The sequence below is a fragment of the Macaca thibetana genome, chromosome 7, assembly GCF_024542745.1.
Source record: "Macaca thibetana thibetana isolate TM-01 chromosome 7, ASM2454274v1, whole genome shotgun sequence".
NCBI classification, from domain to species: domain Eukaryota; kingdom Metazoa; phylum Chordata; class Mammalia; order Primates; family Cercopithecidae; genus Macaca; species Macaca thibetana.
The window spans coordinates 77,354,089-77,366,495 of NC_065584.1; the positions used below are offsets into that span (position 1 = coordinate 77,354,089).

Sequence of the window (12,407 nt, forward strand, 5' to 3'; positions counted from 1 at the left end):
GTTCAATAACTGTCAATATAATTTGCAATCAATTATCACTTATAAAACCAGCCTATAGCAAACTCAGTTTTACACGCATCCTAATGCAACTGCCACATTAGGAAGCATGACTTTCTGTTTCTTTCATAATGTCTTTTATTCAACAAATCATAATTGAAAGCTTTCACTTTATATCCAATAGGTATCTCCCTTCCACTTTCAGAAATTGCCTTAAAACTTGTTTCTTCTTTTTTCTAGAAAGTCCGTTATGATTAGTGGCTGTAGTCAGAAGTTATCCAGCCTGTGATAGATTGAATTTCTCACTATTCTTCACTCTCCTGTAGGGAGATTATACATCCATACCTTTGCCATGGCCTCATGGTGGGTGAAGAATACTTTCCTATCCTTTGACTTTGGGGTTTTGGCATGTGACTTGCTTTGGCCAATGGGATGTTAGCAGACATGCCTTAGTGGAGGACTGAAATGTGCTTAAGTAGATGGGCTTGCACATTAAGAAATGTGCTTAAGTAGTGGACATCACCATGAGAAGAGCTTCTCCAGGTACCTGTTACCCTTTCCGCCTGGATCTCAGAATGAACACACATGGAACAGACCTGAGCCCAGTCTGCAGCAGAGTCATGCCCAGTCAGACCCTCAGTCTGAAGCAAAGTTGCCTACTAAGCCTAGCTTAGATGAGTTGAATCCTAGCTGAGTTGCAGATCTATGAGCATTGGACTAGATGTTTATTGTTGCATGCCACTGAGTTTTGGGGCTGATTATTTTTTCAGAGCTTTTTCCTATTAAGTAGTATTTCTTAATTCAAGTGGGAAATTTGTTGTTTATACTATTGCTTAAGTTCAGTAATAATTCATCGAGTCAAAATTTAGCTGCCAGGAACCTTACTAATCTGTAGTGTAGCCAAGAATACAGAAGAGAGGACTATAGCTATAACGAGCGGCCCAAATAGATATGATGTTCACACACTAGCTGTTATATTTATTCCTAGGAGAATTCTTCAGACACTCAGGTATACTTATTCTAACACTTACATTCAATATAACGTAATCAGCTAGGCTGATAACGTATTATAATCAGCTAGGCTGATTTCCTCATCATAAAAATGTAAAAGTGAGATAAAGTCTGTTCCAGCATGCATACGAAAGGAAATACAGACAGCCTATGACTTGATGGCCAGTGGGCAAACCTGCCAAGTATCACGGTTTGGGATTTTCAGTGTAGAGCCGGGAACCCACCTACTTCTGGAGGTCCTGAGAGCAAACCCCAAAGCTCAGGTTCATACAGATGCATACTCTTGGGACATAAGGCAGCATGCTAGGGGTATAGAAAATATGGGACTCATGTGAACACCTTTCTGAAATGTCTTTTTTTCCCAGCTTTATTATAAACTGGAATAGCAGGTCCTGGTTTCTTCTTTCTTTTAAATACTAGTAAACTAAAAGGGGAGGAACTCTTTTTTTTTTTTTTCCAATTAAGGGCATCTGTTAACATCATTTGATAAAGGAAGGCTTTTAAAAATACTAACTAAATAGGAGGGATGTAAACCTCCTAAAAGAGGTCATGTGGCAAAGTTTCACTTTGAACCAATATTAAGGAACCATTGATTTAAATTATTGACTTCACTCTTCAACAAACAAAGATCTAGTATTAAATACAAAATTTAGATGATATTTTAAGATAAAAGTGGGGCATTTTGTGACTATTCTCTTGGAGACAGATGTTTACCATTTTCTGCTGGTAGGAGAGGTTGTCTAGAAAAATTTGAGAACTTTTGTTCTGTTATTAAATCAAACTGATGTTAGCCTGTTTAAGAAAACAGGGAAATATATTGCACATTTTAGAATGTAGCACACATTTCCTCAAATGGTTAAAACACAAAAGGTGATGATGCTTTAAATTTAGGAGTAAATTGTTGTTTACCTGGAAATGTAACTATGCAGTCTCATTTGTTACCCATGTATTCTAGATAGCTGAGTCTCTATTGTATATCAATCAAGCTAATCTTACCTCTTCCAGGGAACTTCCAGTGAGACGTAGCAGTGAATTAATTCATAGTGATTCTTAGAGCCAAAAAATGTGAACTTGTGTCCAGGTCTGATCTCTATGTGGAAAGAAGGGAACATAGCATGCATGGAGAATGCTGAGGGCCAACTCATCTTTCCCCCAAGCATTCTTCCTGGCTTGCAATTTCCTCCACTGGTGTGGTTACCATGACCTTTACAATGAAATACCAGGCAAGGTAAGCCACACACAACACCAACATTTTCTACCATGTGCTAGGAAGGATGAGAGACACAAACATGGATTACTCCTGTCTTAAAGGGTTTAAAATGTAAATGGAGAAAGAAGGCAGATAAGAGACACTAAAACAAAACAATAAAGATAAGGCAGTAGTTAATTAATAACTAAACTATGTGTTCTCATTTCCAAGAGTTGTAGAAAGTTGGGGGAGGAGAGGTCTGGCAGGCCTGGAGTAGGAGGAAGGTTTCAGAGTCTGAGGATCAGGCCTTGAGGGAGGGAATGATTTTAGGGAGTGGATAGAAGCAGAGAGATCATCCCAGGACCTTGTCACATTGGTAGTTGAAGACTTGAATGGCAGGAACCCAACAGGAGCAGTGGAAAATAACTGAATGATTAGGATTGTGCCAGGATCTCAAGGGCAATATAATTAGAATTAAAACAGGAGGAAATGGAAGGCTTTTGAGTAGATAAGGATAACGATGAGGAAGGTTGATCTGAAGATAGGAATGATAAGAGGTCAGTAGTGAAATGTATACGTGAACCACTTTTTAACCCACAGGTTCTTCATTAATTTAGACAACTTAAGTGTACCCTGAGGAGATGAGATCAGGACCTTCAGATTATGAGACTCACGCCCTGCCAGCTGTGCTAAGAGGGCTCCTGAGGAGATGAGATGAAACATAGGTAAGCTTTCCTGTGTGTATGTGTTGGGAAAAGGAGGTGGCTATTTGAAGTTGGATAAATGTCCTAAGGATGATGGGACACTTGAGCGACCAATGCCACTTCACAATTTGACTTCAGGCACATGGCGGGGTGCATTTGGTAAACAGTTTTAGAGGTCCTGGACAAGCTCTGGGCTCTTAGGAAAGCCAACCCCTTGCCTCATCCAGAAAATTAGGAAGGGACAATGCTAGGTATTTTGTCTTTTAAAAGAAAGAGAATTAGCTGGGCATGGTGGCGGGCACCTGTAATTCAAGCTACTCAGGAGGCTGAGGCGAAGAATTGCTGGAACCTGGGAGGCAGAGGCTGCAGTGAGCTGAGATCACGCCACTGCACTCCAGCCTGTGTGACACAGCGAGACTCCATCTCAAAAAAGAAGAAAAAAAAAAAGAAAGAAAGAGAATCAGTCCATGGTGGTAAAAACAATGGCTGTTAGGGATTGTCTTGCATCTTTTATATCTGCAGCAAAAGCCAACTCTAAGATCACTGTGGACAGCAGAAATGGACTTCTATGTAGCCCTTTCTATGTTATTTCATTTAATCAGATACAAATGTCAACTCTGTGAGGTAAATATTGCTAGTTTCATTTAACACACCAGGAGGTGAATGTTCAGTAAAGGTCACCTGGTGATAAAAGCAAAACCAGGACTGCCATGCCGGTCTTCTGACCACAGAAATCTTTGCCCTGCTCTGTTCTTTTCTTTTCATAACGTGGAAAGGGGAGCAAGCATTTCAGAAGACCCATACTGCTGGAGAGAGTGAAACTACTCATCAGGGAAAATAGCATTTTGTTTAAGAACTCAAATAATGGAAAATAAAAGCAATACATCTTTGAATGTGTCCATTTATGCATTCCTCTTGGTCTCTATACAAGAAGTGCTGTTTGAGATGAAAGTTCTCTATACTCAAATATAGAGAACCAAAACTGGAATGCTTCAATTCTCAATCAAGAACTTACAGACATGAGGCAGGAGAATTGCTTGAACTTACAGACATTCAAGCAGGAGAATTGCTTGAACCTGGGAGGTGGAGGTTGCAGTGAGCCAAGATCGTGCCACTGCACTCCAGCCTGGGCAACAGAGTGAGACTCTGTCACAAAAACAAAAACAAAAAAAGAACTTACAGACAATAGGACAGTGTTTTTCATACTGTGTTCAGAGGAGGTCAAGCAGCAGGCGAGGGAATGAGGTGGGATCATCATGGTATCTGGTGCCTCTTGACTTCTTCTCCCATCACAGATGCTCTGCTTTTTAAGACAAATATTTGTTTTCACGTACATCTAAGATTTCCTTTGATAAGGGATTATACAACTTAAAAACAGAGGGACAGTTTTCAAGTCTAGTTTTTTTCTTTTCCCCCAGATGCCATCAGCTGAACAACTCAATTGGATTTGTTCTGAAATCAAACCCGGTTTTGTGTTTGCTGCTACAAATGATCCAAAGCAGAATATGTTATTCTATAAATGCAAGAAAATATGACCAAGATATTCAAATAATGACTAATATTCTTGCATAACCACTCAGGTGAGAGAAAAACTGACTCCAGTAGAAAAGCAGCCATGACAACCTCATAAATAATAGGCACTGCTTTGAGATCTTTTGGGTAAATAGAAGATGAACTTGCTCTCAGAAAACAAATGGCACAAAGAAATAAGTGTTAAACACAGCAAGGACTCAGAGAGCACCTAGAAACATCACCATTGAGATCCTTTTATTTATTATTTGTCTCTGATTATAGATAACTTCTCAATCTGTTACCCAGGCTGGAGTGCAGTGGTGTGATCATTGCTCACTGTAGCCTCAAATTCCTGAACTCAAGTGATCTTCTCACATCAGCCTCCTGAGTAGCTGGGACTACAGGTGCGTGCCATCAGGCTTGGGTAATTAAATTTTTGTTTGTTTGTTTTTGGTAGAGACGAGGTCTCATTATGTTGACCAGGCTGGTCTCACACTCCCGGCCTCAAGCAATCCTCTTGCCTCATCCTTCCAAAATACTGGGATTACAGGCATGAACCACCGCGTCTGGCATCATTGAGATCTTTATGGGAGAGTTTTAGGGATACAATTCAGTAGAAAGCATCTGAACATTAAAAAAGTCCTTGATATATATTCTTGGTGCGGCTCTCCAAACTAGTTTTATTCCTGTGATCTACCAAAACTCATCAAAATGTTATGAGAATGCTAATTTCTCCATAATGTCACTAGCTGGGTATTAAAATTTAAAAAATCTTTGCAGCCACAGGTGTTTAAAAAACCCCAATTGGAGGAGATACACCTCTTTTCATTAACTGGTGCCCTGAGTTGCTGGCCATCATTACGAGAGCATGAAATTGTACAGAGAGGGCCTAGGAAAATTGTCCTAATCTGTGCCATTTTATGGAAGTCAACAGCTAATCCTTTGGAATCAGGGCTTTCCATAGAGGATAGGTTCATTTAAATAAGTGTTATAGTTAGGAATCTATGACTGTGGAACAATTTGTGATAATTTGAACTTTTGAATAACCAACCACAGTATAATGTTTGAAAAGCTGTAAAAAAGACTTCATCACAACTCACAATTGAAGATGGAGACTTTTATAATTCTGCCCCAAAGTGTTCCATTTTAAACATCCTATAAGTAAATAGAAGTAAATGGCATGTATTTAAATTGGATTTGTTCTCAAACCTGTTTCAACTTGAGCAATTGCTGCAATAAGATTTCCTTTAATATCTTCGTTTAACTGCTATTGGTTAAAAAAAAACCCTAACTGAAGCTATTTCTGAAATTGAAGATTGAACATAATTGATATTAAGTACCATTAAGCTCATTATTGGTCTTGTAAAGATATCTCTATATTCTCTGGGACAGATATCATCTCAGGGAAAAGAAAGTTCATTTATTATACATTTCCTCTATTCAATTCTATTCACCAAACTATGTCATGTAATGTGCTGGCTTCTGGGTACTGGAAAAATGAGGAATAAAGTTTCCTGAAAAAGCTAGGCGGCCTAGAGGTGGATGGCATATGTACATGTTCACAAGTAAGAATGCGTTGTGATAGTTGCTGTAATAGAAGCACACGTAATATTAGTGCTTGGAAACACAAACGCTAAGTTAATAATTCTGCAGTCACAGTAGGGGAAAAGGTGGAAAAAAGGTCAGGGAAACCAATAAGAAGTGGCATGTCAGCTGGGCCTTAATTGATAAATGGGAGTTTGTCAGGTTGATAAGGGGGAAAGGGGATTACAGACAGTGGGAAGAGTCTCTCCAAAGGACTGAAGGTCAGAAAACTCAGGACATGGTAGGAAATCTGCTGTGCTTAGAGATATGACCACACACATCGGGGAGAGGCTGCACATGAGCCTGGAAATCTCAACCAGGCAGACTGCAAACTGCATCTTTATTTGTTCATCATGAATATTGTGCTACAGTGTAGTCTTACTCAAAATCCTAGACTCATTAGACAGGCTCTCACTTCACTGCCTCTGTAAAGGATTGCATTTCATTTCTTCTAAGATGTATACAAAAGGAAAAGAAAGATTTTGAAAAGGAATTCCAATACATTTCTTTCCAACAACATTGATTTGTATTTGATTTTCTAAAAGAAACAGACATTCAGTATATGGATCTGTAGAAATGTGTGTGATTTTACTAAAATATTTATTTCTACAGAACCATATCATTTCTATCAGCTCTTTCCTAGTCTACAATAAAAAGTCCTTAAAATGAATGACAAGCCAATAGTATAGCATTATCTCCACTAGGGATTCTTAGATATTGTTTGTCAGTGTTTGAATAGTGCATTTTTGCATGGGAAAAAGCAAATTGTGGGCTCTTAACAAAAAGCATCTCACAGAATTCTTTTGATGATGATGAATTTTATCTTTGTATATGAGGTTATGCTGGGTGGTTTCTAATGCATCTTTCTCTCTCTCTAACTCTCTGTCTCCTCTCCCACCCCACCTCACTACCTCTCTGCTTGTGTACAGGGTAACAATAAAGTCTGGAAACACAATAATATTATTTTATATATATTTTGCTATTAATCAGTCATTTCTTAACCTATGTCCCCAGACTTAGTGGCTAGCCTATAGTTCTAAACTGACTGACATTGAGATTAGTCAAATATATTTTGATAAAATGAGAAGCTTAAAAATGATTGGCTTTATGTAAGTAGGGTTTACTTTGGTGGATCCCCTTGTCACTTTTGGGGCTGATTTTAGATAAGCTGCTGTTTCCTCTCAGAAAGCAGCTATATTTGGTGCTCTATCTGTATTAATTTGTAAACGGACCATTGAATTTAAATGAACAGTTCATGGTAGACCTGGCCAAAATGGATATAGAATGGGATGATAGAAGCTAAGGTGTAGGCCATGAAAGACTGATGTCTACATATGGAGACTGTGAGCTTGACTCTGCACAGAATATTTCAGCTATGTATCTAGGGATAGGAGTTATATATCACTGTTGGCTACTCCATACTCTTCTGGCCATGAACTAGAATACTTTGGAAAGTGTATGTTGAGCCTCTCTTAGGGTCCTGAAGATGGTTAACTGTGTGTCCCAGTAAGGAGCTGCTAAGGGTGTTTATTCCTTCTTACCTAATGTCCTCCAAGTCAGGCCACCAATAGCTTATATGAAAGCTTTGTGAAAACCAGGAAAATGGTTCTCCATCTGATATGGTTTGGCTCTGTGCCCCACCCAAATCTCATCTTGTAACCCCCATAATTCTCATGTGTTGTGGGAGGGACCCAGTGGGAGGTCACTGTATCATGGGGGCAGGTCTTTCCCATGCTGTTCTCATGATAGCAATTAAGTCTCTCAAGATCTGATGGTATTATTAGGGGGAGTTTCCCTGCACAAGCTCTCTCTTTGCCTGCTGCCATCCATGTAAGACATGACTTGCTCCTCCTTGCTTTCTGCCATGATTGTGAGGATTCCTTAGCCATGTGGAACTGCAAGTCCAATTAAACCTCTTTTTCTTTAATTGCCCAGTCTCAGGTATGTCTTTATCAGCAGCATGAAAACGGACTAATACGTCGTCTTCTCTATGGTCCTGAGGGCATGGATTAGGGATGAAACAGAAGAGGGATTTTAGGCATTTTGTGCAGAAAACAACCTACATAATTACATATGATGGTTCTGTCTACATTGTCTAGTGCCAGGTATCTCTGGGGTATTAATACTTAAAGGAGAATCCCACTGTCTACTTTTGGTTGAACATCTATTACATACTTATATAGGTAATTAGCATACTTTCCATGAATACTTGATATATTTATAGTGTATATACTAAAACTTAATCTGGAGGTAGCATTTCAAGTTTTCTAGATTTTTCTAAGTTCTTTTGTTTCACTTATGACAAACTTTAGTTATGATAACTTTAGTTATGAAAAAATTCGGAAGATTTCACCCCATCTGTTTCTGATATTGATTATTCTAAACCAGAAAAGAGAGTGTGAATTCATAAAATATCTTGGTCAGTAAAGCAGATGGTCATGAGAGTCTATAGAAATTCACTTAGCATCCACAAGTCCAGAGGATGCAGAGTTACCATGCTGCTCAGTTGAGATGAGAGAGAGAAAATGTGTTCAGAAAGTCATATAACAACACCAATTCCAGGTTTACTTATGCTTCATATTTTTTTTACTCTTAGTGACAGAAAGAAAAAGGGAGTCTCCAAGATATCCACATTTGAATCTCTGGAACCTGTGAATATGTTGCTTTATATGGCAAAAGGAACTTTGCAGATGTGAGAAAGGTTGAGGACCTGGAGATGGGGAGATCATCCTGGACTATTTGAGTAACCCCAACTTCATCAAATGAGTTCTTAAAAGAACCTTTCCTCTGAGGTGAGAGTCATAGGGAGGTGTGGCTGTGGAAGAATGGTCAGAGAGCAATGCAAAGTTGCTGGCTTTGAAGATGGAAGAAGGGGCCATGAGCCAAGAAATATGGCTAGTTTCTAGGAGCTGGAATAGGCAAGAAAACATATTCTCCTCTAGACCCTCCAGAAGAAATGCAGCCTCACTGACACCTTAATTTTAACCCTGAAGGACGCATTTCAGAACTCTGACCTACAGAACTGTAAGATCGTAAGTTTGTAGTGTTTTAAGCCACTAAATTTGTGGTAATTTATTACAGCAGTGACAGAAAATCAACACATGCTTTATGAAGGTAGTACTAAATTACACATTGAAGGTTTGTGTTTGTTTGAGGACAGCTCTTTCTGTATTTTTAGAGATAGCACCTTGCTCTGTCACCAGGCTGGAGTGCAGCAGTGTGATGATAGCTTACTGGAACGTCAAATTCCTGGGCTTATTTCATCTTCCCCCCTATGTCTCCCATGTAGCTAGGACTAGATGCATGCGCCAGCACACCTGGGTAATTTTTTTTGGCTTTTTTTTTTTGTAGAGATGGGGTCTTACTATTTTTCCCAAACTGATCTCAAACTCCTGTGCTCAAGCAATCTTCCTGCGTTGGCCCCACCGAAGTTCTAGGATTACAGGTATAAGCCGCCACACCTGGCCGGACAGCTCTTTCAAGGACTTTCTGTTTTTAATTTAAAATCTAATTTTAATTTTAATTTAGTTTTTTAAATTAAAACAATATACTTTGAACATCTGTGCATCAAAAGACCCTATCAACAGAGTGAAGAGGTAATTGATGGCATGGGAGAAAATATTTGCCGATTATATACCTTATAAGGGATTAATATTCCAAATACATAAATAACTCCTACAAATCAACAACAAAAAACCAAGCAACTTGACTAAAAAATAGGCAAAGAGTTGAATAGAGATTTCTCTAAAGAAGGTATACAAATGGCCAATATGCACATAGAAAGATGCTCAAAGTCACTAATCATTAGGGAAAGGCAAATCAAAATAACTACATACCCATTAGGATGGCTATTATTAAAAAACAGAAAATAAAACTGTCAGTGAGAATGGCTATGAAGTTACTTGAAGTTATTCCAATGCATTGCTAGTGGGAATGTAAAATAGTGCAGCTGCTGTGGAAAACAGTATGATGATTCAGCAAAAAATTAAACAGAATTACTTTATGATCTAGCAGTTTCACTTCTGGGTATATATCTAAGAGAATTGAAAGCAGAGGCACAAACAGATATTCGTACACTCAGGTTTATAGCAGCATTATCACAATAGCCAAAGTTGGAAATGAAACAAATATCCATTGACAGATGAATTGTAAACAATACGTGCTCTATACATACAATGGAATATTATTCAGCCTTAAAAAGGAATGAAATTGGCCAGGCACAGTGGCTCACGCCTGTAATCCCAGCACTTTGGGAGGCCAAGTAAGGTGTATCACAAGGACAGGAGTTCAAGACCAGTCTGGCCAAGATGGTGAAGCCTCGTCTCTACTAAAAATACAAAAATTAGCTGGGTGTGGTGGCAGACACCTGTAATCCCTGCTGCTCAGGAGGCTGAGGCAGAGAATTGCTTGAACCCAGGAGGTGGAGGTTGCAATGAGCTGAGATCGTGCCACTGCACTCCAGCCTGGGTGACAGACGAGACTCTGTCTCAAAAAAAAAAAAAAAAAAAAAAAAAAAAAAGGAATGAAACTGGGATCCTGGATTGAAGATAGCCGAATGGAAACAGCTCCAGTCTGCAGCTCCCAGAGAGATCAACGCAAAAGGTGGGTGACTTTTGCATTTCTAACTGAGGTACCTGGCTCATCTCATTGGCACTGGTTAGACAGTGGGTACAGCTCATGGAGGGCTGGCCAAAGCAGGGTGGTGCATCGTCTCACCCAGGAACTGCAAGGCGTTGAGGAACTCCCTCCCCTAGCCAAGGGAAGCCATAAAGGACTGTGCCATGAGGGATGTAGCTATTACACAGATACCACACTTTTCCTATGATCTTTGCAACCCACAGACCAGGAGATTCCCTCGAGTGTCTATGCCTCCAGGGCCCTGGATTTCAAGCACAAAACTGGGCGGCCATTTGGGCAGACGCTGAGCTAGCTGTAGGAGTTTTTTGTTTTTGTTTTTGTTTTCATAGCCCAGTGATGCCAGCGAGACAGATCTGTTCACTGCACTGGAAAGGGGACTGAAGCCCATGGAGGCCAGCAAGCTAAGATCCACTGGCTTGAAATTCTCACTGCCAGCACAGTAGTCTGAAGTCAATCTGGGACACTTGAGCTTGGTTGGGGGAGGGGTGTCTGCCATTACTGAGGTTTGAGTAGGCGGTTTTCCACTCACTGTGTAGACAAACCACCTGGAAGTTTGAACTGGGCGGAGCCCACCGCAGCTTGGCAAAGCCACTGTAGCCAGATTGCCTCTCTAGATTCCTCCTCTCTGGGCAGGGCATCTCTGAAAGAAAGGCAGCAGCCCCAGTCAGGGGCTTATAGATAAAACTTTCATCTGCCTGGCACAGAGCACCTGGGGGAAGGGGTGGCTGTGGACGCAGCTTCAGCAGACTTAAAAGTTCCTGCCTGGTGACTCTGAAGACAGCAGCAGATCTCCCAGCACAGCGCTCGAGTTCTGCTAAGGGACAGATTGCATCCTCAGGTGGGTCCCTGACTGCTGTGCCTCCTGACTGGAAGAGACCTCCAAGCCAGGGTCAACAGACACCTCATACAGCAGAGTTCCAGCTGGCATTTGGCAAATGCTCCTCTGAGACAAAACTTCAGAGGAAGGAACAGGCAGCAGCCTTTGCTATTCAGCAGCCTCCACTGGTGATACCCCAGGCAAACAGGTTGTGGAGTGGACCTCCAGCAGGCCTGCAGCAGAGAGGCCTGACTTATAGAAGGAAAACTAACAAACAGAAAGGAGTAGCATTGACATCAACAAACAAGATGTCCACACAGAGACCCCATCCGAAGGTCACCAACATCAAAGACCAAAAGTAGATAAATCCACAAAGATGAAGAAAAACCAGTGCAAAAAGGCAGAAAACTCCAAAAACCAGAAGGCCTCTTCTCCTTCAACGGATCAAAACTCCTCTCCAGCAAGGGATGGAAAATGAGTTTGACGAATTGACAGAAGTAGGCTTCAGAAGGTGGGTAATAACAAATTCCTCTGAGCTGATGGAGCATGTTCTAACCCAACTCAAGGAAGCTAAGAACCTTGAAAAAAGGTTAGAGGAATTGCTAACTAGAGTAACCAGTTTAGAGAAGACCATACATGACCTGATGGAACTGAAGATCACAGCATGAGAACTTCGTGAAGCATACACAAGTATCAGTAGCCAAATTGATCAAGCAGAAGAAAGGACATCGGAGATTGAAGATCAACTTAATGAAATAAAGCGTGAAGACAGTATTAGAGAAAAAAGAATGAAAAGGAACAAAAAGAGCCTCCAAGAAATATGGGACTATGTGAAAAGACCAAACCTATGTTTGATTGGTGTACCTGAAAGTGACGGGGAGAATGGAACCAAGTTGGAAAACACTCTTCAGGATGTTATCCAGGAGAACTTCCCCAACCTAGCAAGACAGGCCAA

The 12,407-nt window shown here is 40.4% G+C and overlaps 1 long non-coding RNA gene across 1 annotated transcript in view; it reads left to right on the forward strand.

Moving 5' to 3' along the window:
• The window catches only part of LOC126959000 (uncharacterized), an 87,751-nt gene that overhangs the window by 52,446 nt on the left and 22,898 nt on the right, over positions 1-12,407 (forward strand). The window contains exons 4-5 of the long non-coding RNA XR_007727427.1: positions 2,798-2,922; positions 8,600-9,029. This is a non-coding gene — a long non-coding RNA (uncharacterized LOC126959000). The remainder of the gene's footprint in view (positions 1-2,797; positions 2,923-8,599; positions 9,030-12,407) is intronic.